Below are 13543 nucleotides of genomic sequence, written 5' to 3'. Positions count from 1 at the left end.
GTGCAGATTCATGAGTCCCACCCCAGACCCCACCGCATCAAAACTTCTGGAGATGGAACCTGAGCTAGGGTGGTTTTCCCAGGACTGACAGGGTTTCTAGGATGCTGAACTTCCAGTGCTAAAACTGAGAAAGTTTGGGGCAAACTGGAACACGTTGGTCACCTGACCATCTACAGGCCCCCATCTCCAGCAAGCTCCCGGGTGGCTCTCATGAGCCCCCAGCCTGATGCTCCCGATACACACAGATCAGTGATGCTTTCAATGCTGGAGTCCCTTTCAGCTCTGCCCTTCACTCTCTATTCCTTCCCTAGACCTGCACCAGTGGCCCCATAGCTATTTATGATTATTTACACTAAAGTTAGTTAAAATTAAATAAAATTAAAAATTCAGCTCCTCAGGTGCACTAGCGACATTCTTAGGGGGGAGGTGGTAACTAGCTACATTTTAAGGACTCAGTAGACACATATGGCTAGCGGCTACCATATTGGACAGTGCCGTATAGAACAATTCCGTCATCGTGAAAAGTCCACAGGCATTTTATCATGCTTTGCAGATAATTGCTTTTTTTTCTCTCTTTTTACAAATTGAAGATTTGTGGCAACCCTGCACCGAGCAAGTCTATCGGCACCATTTTCCCAACAGCATTTGCTCATTGTCTCTGTGTCACATTTTGGTAATTCTTACAATATTCCAAACGTTTTCATGATTAGTTTATTAGTTACAGTGTGATCTGTGATCAGTGATCTCTGATGTTACTATTGCAAAAAGATTAAGACTCACTGAAGATTCAGAAAATGGTTAGTACTTTTAGCAATAAAGTATTTTAAAATTAAGATATGTATATTTTTTTTTAGACATAATGCTATCACACACTTACTAGGAGAAAGTATATGTAAACATAACTTTTATAGCTCTAGGAAACCAAACAATTCACATGACTCACTTTATTACGATATTCCCTTTACTGCAGTGGTCTGGAACCAAACTCACAGTGTCTCTGAGGTCTGCCTGTATAGGACAGTATTGCCCTCAATGATCTCCTGGAGATCTCCTTTCTCAAGCTGGTCACTCCTGACATTTTGGGCCAGATGATTCTCTGTTGTGCTATCCTGTAGCATCGTAGGCTGTTTAGCAGCATCTCTGGCTGGTACCTAATAGTTATCAATATCACACTCCTCGCCCGAAATTGTGACAACCAAGAATGCCTCTGTACATGAAAAATATCATCAGCCATATCAGTAAACAAAGAGTGCTGTGGCCATCAAGTCATCAGCTGCTACTGTCACCCCTGACGGTGAGTGGAAGGAACTCAGGATGCAGACAAGCAGGCAGCCAGCCTCTGCAGCCACTGTCTTCGGTGCACCCTGAGGGAACTCAGGATGTGAAAGAACAGGATGCTGGCCCTAGATAGCCAGGTGCCTATCATAGGAATGATTAACGAGCCCAGACCTTTGCACCTTCCCATACATTAAAAAGCACTAAATTCTTTAACTTGAGATATCTGGTTTTCCAACAATCTTTTGATGTTCCAACTACCTGGTCTTTGTTGTAAAAACTCCTGAGTATCCTGGCTCCTCCCCTACCTCTTCAGAGCAGTCCCCCAGAGTGATCTGAGGGGCTGTCATCCCATGTTTGAGTCCTCAGAAATTGTCCGCCAAATAAGACGTAACTCTCAACTTTTAGGTCGTGCATTTTATTTCAGTCAGCACCTCCAAGACATCGTGAAATGTGCTATGGAAGGGCAAAATTGCTGCGACTGCCGATCCCTGCCCTAGATCATGGCTTCCACCAATCTCTTTCTAAAACAGAATAAAAGCCACTCACACAGAAAAATGTCAGAATAAACATTGGCACCTGAGTACAAATGCTAATTTTTATCTTGCAATTCAGTTGCATCAGCCAGCTTTACATCCAAGGCTGGTGGGTTTCATCTACTTCGGGGACAGTCTTATACACAAGAAAGAAAGTCTTATTATAAAGTGTCATTTGGTGTGGGGAGGATTTGGAATTATGGTAAGGATGAGAGCCCTGGGAAGGGTTTGGTCCAGAGAATTCCCACCAAGAAAGGATAAAAGTAACAGAGGAAGTAGGTATCTTAGTGACTGTAATGTGAATTTGAAGGACTTTGAAACATCCATATACATTTAAAGAATTGTCCCCAGTCTAGCTTTTTCTTGAGTTTTCCTCCCGGAGATTAGTTGGTGACATTTGCCAACTCTATCATCCCAAGTTTCTCAGTTCTTATTTTTAAAATACATTAGAACTCATCTTCATTTGGTATTAAAGGAGCATTGGCTGTCTCAGTGCTAAAGGCAGCCCATTAGACCATTCTCCGGATGGATGTTTGCCCTTTCTAAGGTGATGCCCTTTCTAAGGTTAAAATCTGTCTTCATTTTCCAGCCTTTGACACTTTCTCTCATGCTTAACAAGCTAAAAAATCTTATATTCTTTTGACATTCGTAAAATACGATGACTGCTCCTTGGGAATTAAGTAAATGTCTTGAAAACTTAGTAAACTCCTTGGTGAAGGGAAGACATGAGAAAAGAACAAGATGTACTCATTTTGTTATATTTGTATATCCCCTTCTATTCACAGCAAACACAGACCTTATTTTCAGAGGGGTCCAAACACGTGGCCTTGAACGTGCCTGAGTCAAAGGCAGGAACCGGCTCTGAGAAGCCCCCTGGGGCATGCGCAAACCAACGTTTAGTTCTGGGAGGGTTTGGGTCAGTGAGTGACTGACGGTTTTGTCCTCACAAGCTTTTAAAAGAGTGATTTCATTGGCTTTATTTCCTTGTTCTGAACTTCACCTGCAGGTAAAGGATTCTAACGCATTTGTTTACAGTGGCTTCAATGATGACAGCCAAAGTAAATGTTGAGCTAACACTACCAGCCCAGAAAGAACAACAAGGTGCTTGTAAGCAAAATAAATCAAGGACTCCGCTGAAACGTGGAGGTGTCTGAATGCGTGGCCTGGTGCCTGGGCAACCCATCACAGACGTGTGGTGGCCGTCATTCCTTGTGTGGGAATTGTCCTTCCCAAATCAGGTGCCTGAAAGGAATCGAGATTCTAGAACCGTAATCGTGAGGGTTTGGTTCAGCTGAGATGCCTGCGAATGAGCAATGTCTTCTTTGAAAATTCCTTTCCTTCTCTCTCAGGAATTCTTAGAATTACAATTGGTATTTCACATGTGTTTGGGGGGGGGAGGGGGAGGGGAGGGGAGAGTAATTATATTTTTGTATAATGTTGTTTCCCCAAGTTTAGTCATTTGTATTCCACCTTCGTAATTGTTGCCCCCTTTTCTTACCACGCGCACTATTATTTATCTGTTCTTTTTGCCTAATAGATTTATTTAAAAGGAAACGTGTTATTATTGTAAATGGAAATCCCGTTTCACTTGCTTTTACATATAGGTAACTATATATTTAGAGAACAGAGACGTATAGAGGGAAAATCGAACCATGTTATTAAACTCTAGCTAGGTTATGAAAGAAGCCAGTCTCAAAGAGCTACATTCTGTGTGATTCCATTTATATGACACTTTGAGAAAGGCAAAACTCTAGGGGTGGAGAAGAGATCCATGCTGGGCTGAGGGTGGGAAGAGGGGTGACCACAGGGAGTTTTGGGGGTGATGGAACTCTTCTGTGTCCTGATTGTGGTGGTGGTTACGCATGTGTTCAACTCCAAAGACCGGTACACCAAAATGCTTTACTGTACATTAATTTAAAAAATGAAATTGTTAAATTCCCATCATAAGTTGTGGCCTCATGAAAGTTGGAGCTTTGCTCCCTCCTCATTGAGAAAGAAACTGTGGCCAATTCAGAGAGGTGTTAAAGAGCCATAAGCTCCAACTGAGACTAGACAGGGTTGTTAATTTGAATTATCGAATGAGAAATAATAAGGAAGGAACTGTCGCTGAGAGATTCCTTGTTATTTTCCACAAAGAGAATGATCCTTTCAAGAATCCCTGCCGGCGCTGATCTGAAACCCTCAATTTATAAATGAGATGTGTTTGTGCCGAAATCAACAGAATGTAGCTCGTTGAGACTGGCTTCTTTCATAATCTAGCTAGAATTTAATAACATGGTTTGGTTTTCCTTGTATGTGTCTCTGTCTATAAATATATAGTTACCTATATGAATAAGGGGGCTTTGATGAATGTTATGTTCAACTTTTTTTTTTTTTTAATGGAGGTCCTGGGGATTGAACCCAGGACGTCCTGCATGCTAAGTATGTGCTCTACCACTGAGCTATTTCCCTCCGTTCTGTTCAGCGTTTAATGATGATTTTATTGTGCTTGTTTTGAGGCTTTAAGTAAATGGCACAGTTCAAAAATTCGATACACATTTTGATTTTGATTTATTTTAAAACTTCTGTAGCTTATTTGGGGATTGGGAAAAGAACCATTCACACAGTCAGCTTATTCCAGCTTCTCTCCCCCTTTTCCCCAGACACGGTGCTTTAGTGTTTTCCTTCTTTTAAAAACTGATTTTCATTTTGAAATGACTGTGATCTGGAAGTATTCTGTCTCCTTTTTTTGTTTTCTTGTTTGTGAGTTTACAATTCTTTTTTTTTTTAATTGTAGTAAAATATATATAAACTGAATTACCATCTTGACCATTTCTAAGTGTACAGTTCAGCAGTGTTAAGTACATTCACATTGTTATGCAACCAATCTCTGAAACATTTTCCTCTTGCAAAACTGAAACTCTATACCCTCTAAACAACAAAACAAATCCCCATTTCCTGCTCCCCTCAGCCCTTGGCAACCACTGTTGTGCTTGTTGTTTGTTTGATGACTCAGGATCATACATTTATCTTTTCGTGACTAGCTTATTTCACTTGGCATAATGTTCCTAAAGTTCATCTATGTTGTACCCTGTGTCAGAATTTCTTTCCTTTTTATTTACTTATTTATTTTTTGAGGGGAAGGGAGGTAATTATGTTTATTTGTTTCTTTTTATTTTTAGAGGAGATACTGGGGATTGAACCCACTTGAGCTATACCCTCCCCCTCTTTCCTTTCCAAGGCTGAATAATATTCCATTGTGTGGCTGTACTCCATTTTGCTTATTCATTCATCCATTGGTGGACCCTTGCATTGCTCCTACGTTTTGGCTTTTATGAATAATACGGGTGTACTTATATCTCTTTGAGACCCTGCTTTCAGTTCTTTTGGATATACACTCAGAAGTGGGACTGCTGAATCATGGTTCTAATTTTACTTTTTTGAGGAACCTCCATACTGTTTTCCGTAGCAGCTGCACCATACCTTGTACACAAACTATGCACAAGGGTTGCAATTTCTCCACATCTTTACCAACATGTGCTATTTTCTGCTTTTTTTTTTTTTTTTTTGATAAGACCATCCTAATGGATTTGAGGTGATATCTCATTGTGGCTTTGATTAGCATTTCTTAATGATTTGTGATGTTGAGCATCTTTTCATATACTTGTTGGCCATTTGTATGTCTCCTGGAGAAATGTCTATGCAAGTCCTTTGCCTGTTTTAAAATCTGGTTATTTGTATTTGTGTGTGTGTGCGTGTTGCTGATGTTGTTGAGTTATAGGAGTTCTTCATATATTCTGGGTATTAACCCCTAATCGGATATTTGATTTGCAATTATTTTCTCCCATTCCACAGGTTGCCTCTTCTTTCTTCTGATTGTGTTCTTTGATGCACAGAAGTTTTAAATTTTTATATAGCCCAGTTTGTCTATTTTTACTTTTGTTGCCTGAGCTTTTGGTGTCATATCAAGAAATCATTGTCAAGTCCAAGATCATGAATCTTTCCTCCTGTTTGCTCCTGAGAGTTTTTTAGTTTTAGGTCTTACTTTTAGGTCTTTGATCCATTTTGAATTACCTTTTGTATATGGTATAAAGTAAGAGTTTAACTTCATCCTTTTGCACGTGGCTATCCAATTTTCCCAACACTATTTATTGAAAAGGCTGTCTTTTCCTCATAGAATGGTTCTGTCACCCTTGTTGAAAATCACTGGACTCTACATGCAAGGGTTTATTTCCAGACTCTCTATTCTATTCTGTTGGTCTGTGTGTCTGTCTTCATGCCAATTCTTGCCTCCTTTTATTCAGCTTTTTTTTTTTTATTACTTTCCTTTCTGCAAAGAAACTTTTTTACCTAGATCCTAATTGTGTGTTTTTTTGATTTTCTATTTTTAGAAGGGGAGAAATCTCTGCCCCTTTTGCCCTTTCTGCTTGAGCAATCTTCATGGATTGTTTGAAACATGTCAGTCATTAAGTAAAAAAAGTGAGGAAGTCAGTCCACATGGGAGACAGTCAAGTGTCGTAGTTAAGAAACATATTCAAATTCCTTCCCCTGCTGACTGTCGGTGAGAATCAGAGAAGTTACTGACTCCTTCTGAGCCTCAGTCTGCTCACCTGTAAAACCAGAGCGTGAAGAGCTCCCCCCACGCCGAAACGAGTGGGGATTCAGCGAGACAGGCACGTTCTGCTCACTGTCTGACTCCAAATAGGCAGTGGTTATCCTGTCTCAGAAATACATCCATTTCACTTCCTTAGATTCCGCATTCGTCCAAAATGGCCACTTATTTCTCTTTCATGAAAAGGTCTCCCGTCTGCTTCCATTTCCTTTTCTTTTTTTCCTATACATTTTTCTTGATGTCATTGACCTGTAGAGTTGGAAAAGCCCTTTTAGATCCCATGTTAATCTCGGTTTAACTCAGCCATTCTCAAGTGCAAGGGCCAGGGTGGGAGGAGTGCTGATTTTGCTCCCAGAGGACTTTGGCGATGCCTAAGAAGGTACTACAAACTGGGTGGCTTAACAGAAATTTATTATCTCACGTTCTGCAGGCTGGGAGCCTGGAATCAAGCTGTCGGCAGGATAATGGTCCCCGGTAGGGGAAGGATCCTTACTGACCTCTTCCAACTTCAGTAGCTCCAGACATTCCTTGGCTTGTGGCAGGATAACTCCAGTCTTCACACAGCGCTATCACAATGTCTCCTCACGTACTCCTCCCTCTGTGCGTGTCTGTGTCCAAAGTTCCCTTGTTAATAAGGATCAGGGCTAATTTAATGACCTCATTTTAACTTGATTACCCGTGTAAAGATTCTATTTCCTAGTAACTTCCCATTCTGAAATACCAGAGGTTAAGGACTTCAGCATATCTTTTTCTGGGGACGCAATTCAACCCCTCACAGTGGTCAAAGTATAAACAATACGAAATGGAAAGTCACCCACCACATTCGTGGTCGTCCTGGTTTCTGGACAGGGAAGAGGAGGGAGGTGGTGGGAAACTGGACTGGGGGGAAGCTTTAGAGCTTCTGCTTTGCCAGTAATGTTTTATTTCTTGGAGAAAATAAGTGCAAACCTGGAATTAATCTGAAAAGGTTAATATTTGGTAATATTTGTTCTTTTATTCTCTATACTGTAGTCCATTTTTTAAAGTTATTAAGAGAAGAAAACAAGAAGGCGTTGAAGAAGTGTGTCCCTCTCGTGTAGGCACCTGACTGAGGGGCACAGTATGAAATGATCTCTTGCGGGAGTCAAGTCCTCTGTCACCTGATTTTTCAGGACACGTGGCCCGCAGTCAGAAGCTGGGAATATTCAGACTTCAGACCCTCGTTAGAGATTATAACCTTCTGTAAATCGTGGGTGGTCCAGCTTCTAGCAAAAGCCAGCCTGAGAGAAAACCCCTGCACACCTGACACCATGGTCCTGACACCAGCATTTGCAGACCAGGCTGCTTTGTGCAAAGTTTGCATCTGCTTGGGACAAAGTGAGAAACATAAGGATAGAGGAGTAATTTTTTAAGAAGGTTAATCTATTCAATTAAATGGACTGCTGTTTCTTTTGAGACTGGGACCTTCTCCTTTTTTAAAAAAAAGTCCATAAAATGTTTTATGTAATACCAGTGATAGCAGGTTGTGGTAGCTGTTGTTTTTTGGGTTTTTGTGTGTGTGTGTGTGTTTTGTTTTGTTTTGTTTTGACTAGTACAGTGATCGCCAATTTACATTAAAAAGCTAAAAATTTCATTTTTTTTCTTTTTTTAATTGAAGTATAGTCAATGTACAATGTTGTATTACTTTCTGGTGTACAGCACAGTGATTCATTTATACATATATATATATATATATATATATGTATATATATTCCTTTTCATATTCTTTTTATTATAGGCATTGCAAGGTATTGAATATAATTCCTTATGCTATACAGCAGGGCCTTGCTGTTTATCTATTTTATAGATAATAGTTAGTACCTGCAAATCCCAAATTCCCAATTTATTCCCTTCCTTGTGTCATGGCTTTCAGTGTCCTTATTTGGCAAAATAAAATATAATCCCCCAAAAAAGTTTAAAAATTTTGCTACGTCTGTTTTAAATCGACTGGATGGTGGCTCACTGGAACTAGTTAAGAATTTCTATAGTCTCACTTTGATAATTTGGACTATGGGTCTTAAATATGTGTATGTCTCCCACCACTCACAGGATTGTAGGTAGCGTGAGCAACATTGATTTCATTTAGGTTGAAAGGTTGTCATGTGTTGACAAAGGTCAGCCCTTTAGAAGGTGAGACATACAGCTGAAATTAGAATTCATGGCCTCGGGTTGCCTTTTATGGGGTGATGTCCTGCATTTGGTGGTGGTCAGGTTAACTTTTACAAGGCTTTGGTTTCTCTTTCCTTGTTTTTCCAGTAATAGCTGGCTTCAATTAGCAGAATTAACCTTTGCACAGTGCATGACTGCATGGCCGTGACTCTAGCCTCGTCCCGGGGCAGGACACGAGAAAAGATTAGAAGGATGTGCCATACAAAGCTGGCTGTCTTCTGCTGGTACATGTAGATCTAGAGTGTTCTTTTTTACAGCTCTGTGGTATTCCATCGTGCAGATGTGCTGTCATTGATTTGGTCCATCCCTTGTTGATGGATTTTTGGATTGTTTCTAGTTTTTTCTCATTACACACGCAGCCTGGCCCGACAATCTGTAATGACCCCATGTCACTGTTTTGTGAGGTCACTTTCATGGCTGAACAACAGAGTTTGTGGGTGGCTTGCCTTGGCTTATGCTGGCTTAAGTGTGAGAAAGCTACGAGGCAGCAGAGATCCAGATAAAGAGGCTGAATGTGACCTCATCAAGGCTCTAGGATGTAATTTACCCTTTGAACTTCCCTAGACTAGCTAAAGGACAAAAGCCAGGTTTTTATGATGACGTATTCAAACCAGGAGTCTTGTGCAATCAAACGGGGAGTCCACGATGAACAGATTCAGAAGGCATATCATTTCTTGGGAATGTGATTGAAAACCATTGAAACAGTGAAATGGGAAACCCTAAATGGATGTCAAAAGAACTCAGAATAGATGGTTCACTGGTCCCTTATGGGGAAGATACTGGACCAATAAAATTTGGAGGCAAGGGAAAAAAAAGTCTAATATCCTCTTTGTGCTTTTTCCAAGGCACAAAGCAAAAATTATTCCTTTGACAAAACAAGACATTTGTTCCAGTAATAGTGAACAAGAAACTATGAGCAAGGTTCTCAGAAGACCACTCCCATTTCATTTGACAGTCAGGACAAGACTATTTCCTTGTAGTTATTTCCTCCTCCTGTTCTCTCCCAATCGTCTTCTGTGAGCTTAGCTTTTTGTTTGTTTGGGAACTTGTCCCAGTGCAGGTGGCAGTGATTAGAGCACCATTGTGCCTGGTCTGTGTAAAGGACACGCACCATCCGGGCTCTTGTCAGATGACATCAGTAGAATAGGGCACTGTACTGATAGGCTTGAAACCAACTGTTGGCTGATCACATATAACGTTTATCCATATATCATCTACTTATCTATCCATCTACTTTATCTATCTGTGTGTGTATTTTATGAATACATTCACGAACATATATATTCATAAATATGTTTATGAATATATTATAGAATATATCTATTCATATAACACACACGTAAACACACACATATAGGTAAGTAGGTAAACAGGTAAGTAGATAGATGTTTTATGTGATCAGCCAACGATTCATTCATTCATGAATATATAACAAATTCACGTATGTCTCTCCGCTGAACATTCCTGGGCTAGCTGAATGACAGATGCAAGGTTGTTATGATCACCCATTCAAACCAGGAGTCATGTACCTAACACACAGACACATATGAATTTGTCATAGATTCTAAATGGTCTTGTATTGTCAGGCTAGGCTAAGCTCTGCCACATCAAGAAACAAACTCAAAATCTCAATGATTTAGCTTCTGACAGTTTACTTCATGCTCTTGAAAAGCCATCGTAGGTTGTTGCAAGGTGGGCCATGCTCCATTTAGTCCTGTGGGAACCCAGGCTTGTGAATGGGTCCCCATGTGAACTGTCACTGTTTGCCATGGCAGGAGGAAAGGGAGTTGGAAGGTCGTGTTTTGGCTCGGAAGTGACACATATGCTCACAGTCCACTGGCCAGAAATAGCCAAATGCCACTGCCTTTCTGCTTGTATTGTTTGTTTTATGAGGGGGAGGTAATTAGGTTTATTCATTTATTTCTGCCTGGAGGGGGTGCTGGGGGCTGAACCCAGCACCTCTTGCATGCTGAGCATGTGCTCTCCCACTAAGCTCCACCCTTCCCTCTCACCTCTGCCTTTCTGAAAGGGGGCTGCTCATCTTGAAAAATGACCTGCAGGGAACCCAGAGCCTCCCCCAACTCTACCCCTGCAGCTCATCCTGGAGGTGCTAGAGCGTCTGAGCTCTTTGCTGATGCGCCTGAGCCCAGGCTTTCTTATGTGGTCATCGGAGCCCTTTGGAAGGTTCTCATGATACATTCTTTTCAGAAATTCATCCGGGGAAGAAGCATGGCCCTCTTGAAAACCTGGTATACTTCCTCTTTTTTTTTTTTTTTATGAGAAATGAGTATTAGATAACTGGTGTGATTCCCTTTCAGTCTGGGCTAATACGAACCTCATAGCAAAACTTAGTTCTCAATTACAGTCACTATGCCAACTAGGAATTTGGTAGAATGACTTCTCCCTCTTCTTTATTATAAAACTTTTTTTTTTTAACTGTCTGGCCTGACTTTTATTGTCTCCCAACCCTTATGTCTTGTGGAAGCTATATTTATGTTACACACGAATCGAAATAGTGCTAAACAAAAGCTTCTGTTCAGCGGATGCTCCCTTGGTACCAGCTCTTTTTGTGCCTCATCTTGTTCTTTCCTTACAATAACCCTTATTATTAGTCAGTATTGGATATGTGAGGAAACAGACTCAGAGAGGTTGAGTCGCTTGCCCAAGTCCGCACAGCCAGCAGCTGGAAACCAAACCCAGTTATACCCGAAGCCGAGGGCTGGGTTCCTAACTGTTTCGTTTTACAGCATCACACAGACAGATGATTCAGTTCAGATGTGTTCTGTTCTCACCTAGTTTCTGCTTTCATCAATTCAGATTTTCTGTGATCTACGTATAAGAAAGTTGGCAATGTTTGTGAGCCAGAAACATTCATTCTTTTTCAACTGGTATAATGGCCCCTTGGGGAAATAGAAGGTTCTTTGTTGTGGCTTCCAGTTCAGGTCTTTTTCATTTTCTTTTTCAAAATGAGAAGTAGTACATTTATAGAGATGTGCACAATTCTTAAGTGTACTTGATGAATTTTCACATACACACGTACACACACGTGTGTGTACATGGTCTATCCTAGACCATAAATATTTGTTAACTTCTAGTCTTTTTTTTTAACTTTTAACATTTTTTTTTGATTTATAATAATTTTGCAAAACTTCTAGTCTTATAATATAAGTAAATGTTATGAAAAATAAGTTGCCATAAAACACACATTTAGTCTACAGGGTACTCAGTTTGTGTAGATGTTTCTGTTTGTAAAACTCAGCATATTAGTTGGAATTTTCTTTCATTTGCACATGACAGAAACCCAACTCAAACTAATAAGTCCAAAAGGGAATGTAATGACCCAAGTATCCAGTGGCTGCCTGCCTTCAAGCATGGCTGGATTCAGGGGCTTAAACGATGTCATCAGCATTCGATCCCTCTTTCTGCTTATCTCTTGGTTCTATTCCCTTCCCTGATGGCACCACTCTCAGGCAGGCCTCCTTCCCTGGTGACCTCTGGCAGCTTCAGACTTAGAACTTTCTAAGTCCAAGTCCAGCTAAGAGAGAAAATTTCTCTTTCCAACATTTCTGACAAAACTCCCAGAACTGAGTGTAACTGGCTCTAACTGGGTATATATACCTTGACCCAACCAGCCACTGTGATCAGGAAGAAAACAATTCTGTCTGGGTCGCATGTGTACACCTGGCTGACATGGACTGAGGGGGAACATGGTGAGGCGGGAAGCCCCATAAAAAGACAGGCAGGACCCCCAGGCAGGGCCACTACTCTCTTGCCAGCACCGTGGGGTTCCCAGGCCCAGAAGCTCTATCTCACTTTTTGCCTCTAAAGAGGCTAACTTACACCTAGAATTTTATTGATTCCCTTAGCTCACTTCTGATTGGTTATTTCCTTCACTCCTGATTGGTTATTACTCTCACTTCTGATTAGTTATTACTCTCACTTCTGATTGGTCCACTTCCCTAACTTCTGATTGGTCCATTTCTAGTACTTCATTTGCATGGAGCTCACTCCTGATTGGCCTATTTTTACAAAGCTTGTTCCTGGTTGGTCAACTTCTGTTGTACTTTATTTGCATATGATGCTGCAAAGTATAAAACTGGCAGCCTATAAAATGCTTGTGTAAACCTACAGACGGGGTCCAGAGCTTGAAATGTTAGTTTTTCTGGGCGTTCTGGTGTAATAAACCTGAGTTCTCCAGCTCTCCGAGTGCTGCTTGGTCTTTCGCCCGGATCAGGTTGCTGTCACAACTGAGCTGTAACACATTTTTCCGCAACAATGTTACCGCAAAAGAGAGAAGTGGATGCTGGACAGGGACAAAATAATAAAAAATTGATTTCCGCTATGCTGAAAAGTATGGAATTGAGTTGGCAAATAAATGACGGTAGGAGATTAATTCTTTAGCTCTGATTACTCAACAAAACGTCTAATGCTTTTTGTTTACATAGAGATAAACTTGTAAACATTGGCTGAACTTTAAACATGGTTGATTTCCTTCTTTCAGAAGCATCTCTGTTTATCTGATCACACTGGCTTTAAACTGTGGAACTATTTTTGTTTTTTTCTTTTCCTTACCTCTCACCCTTCCCATATCAAGTCAGTCCACAAGTCCTGTTGATTCTTTCTTTAAATTTTCTCCCCTACTTATTTTCTTCTCTTTTCTGGCTGACGCTACACCAGAAGTTCCAGGCTTAAGGTCTAACCCTGCAGGAACCTAGTGGACTAAGAGCTCATCTTTCCCCAATTAGTCCAGTCAAGGTCCTGGAAGGCTAACTTGGGTTATGTGCCCATTCCTGAGCCGAATCTTGTGGCTAGGGGCGTGGCGGACAGTGACTGGCCAATCCTGGTCCCATGACCATCCTTGGAGTCAGGAAGGCAGTTAGCCTTTCCTGAATCTCCTGGACCAAGAGTGGGGCAGGGACAGATGCCCAGAGGAAAATCAGGGCAAAAGAAGGCA

General features: G+C 40.9%; 1 protein-coding gene across 5 annotated transcripts in view; it reads left to right on the top strand.

The window, feature by feature from the left end:
- Nucleotides 1-13543, top strand: part of TMC5 (transmembrane channel like 5) — a 61262-nt gene that overhangs the window by 8385 nt on the left and 39334 nt on the right. The gene's annotated exons all lie outside the window — the stretch shown is intronic.

The sequence above is a fragment of the Camelus bactrianus genome, chromosome 18 (genome assembly GCF_048773025.1).
Source record: "Camelus bactrianus isolate YW-2024 breed Bactrian camel chromosome 18, ASM4877302v1, whole genome shotgun sequence".
In the NCBI taxonomy this organism is placed as follows: domain Eukaryota; kingdom Metazoa; phylum Chordata; class Mammalia; order Artiodactyla; family Camelidae; genus Camelus; species Camelus bactrianus.
Note: the sequence above shows the minus strand (reverse complement) of the source record. Positions and strands in the feature narration are given on the sequence as shown.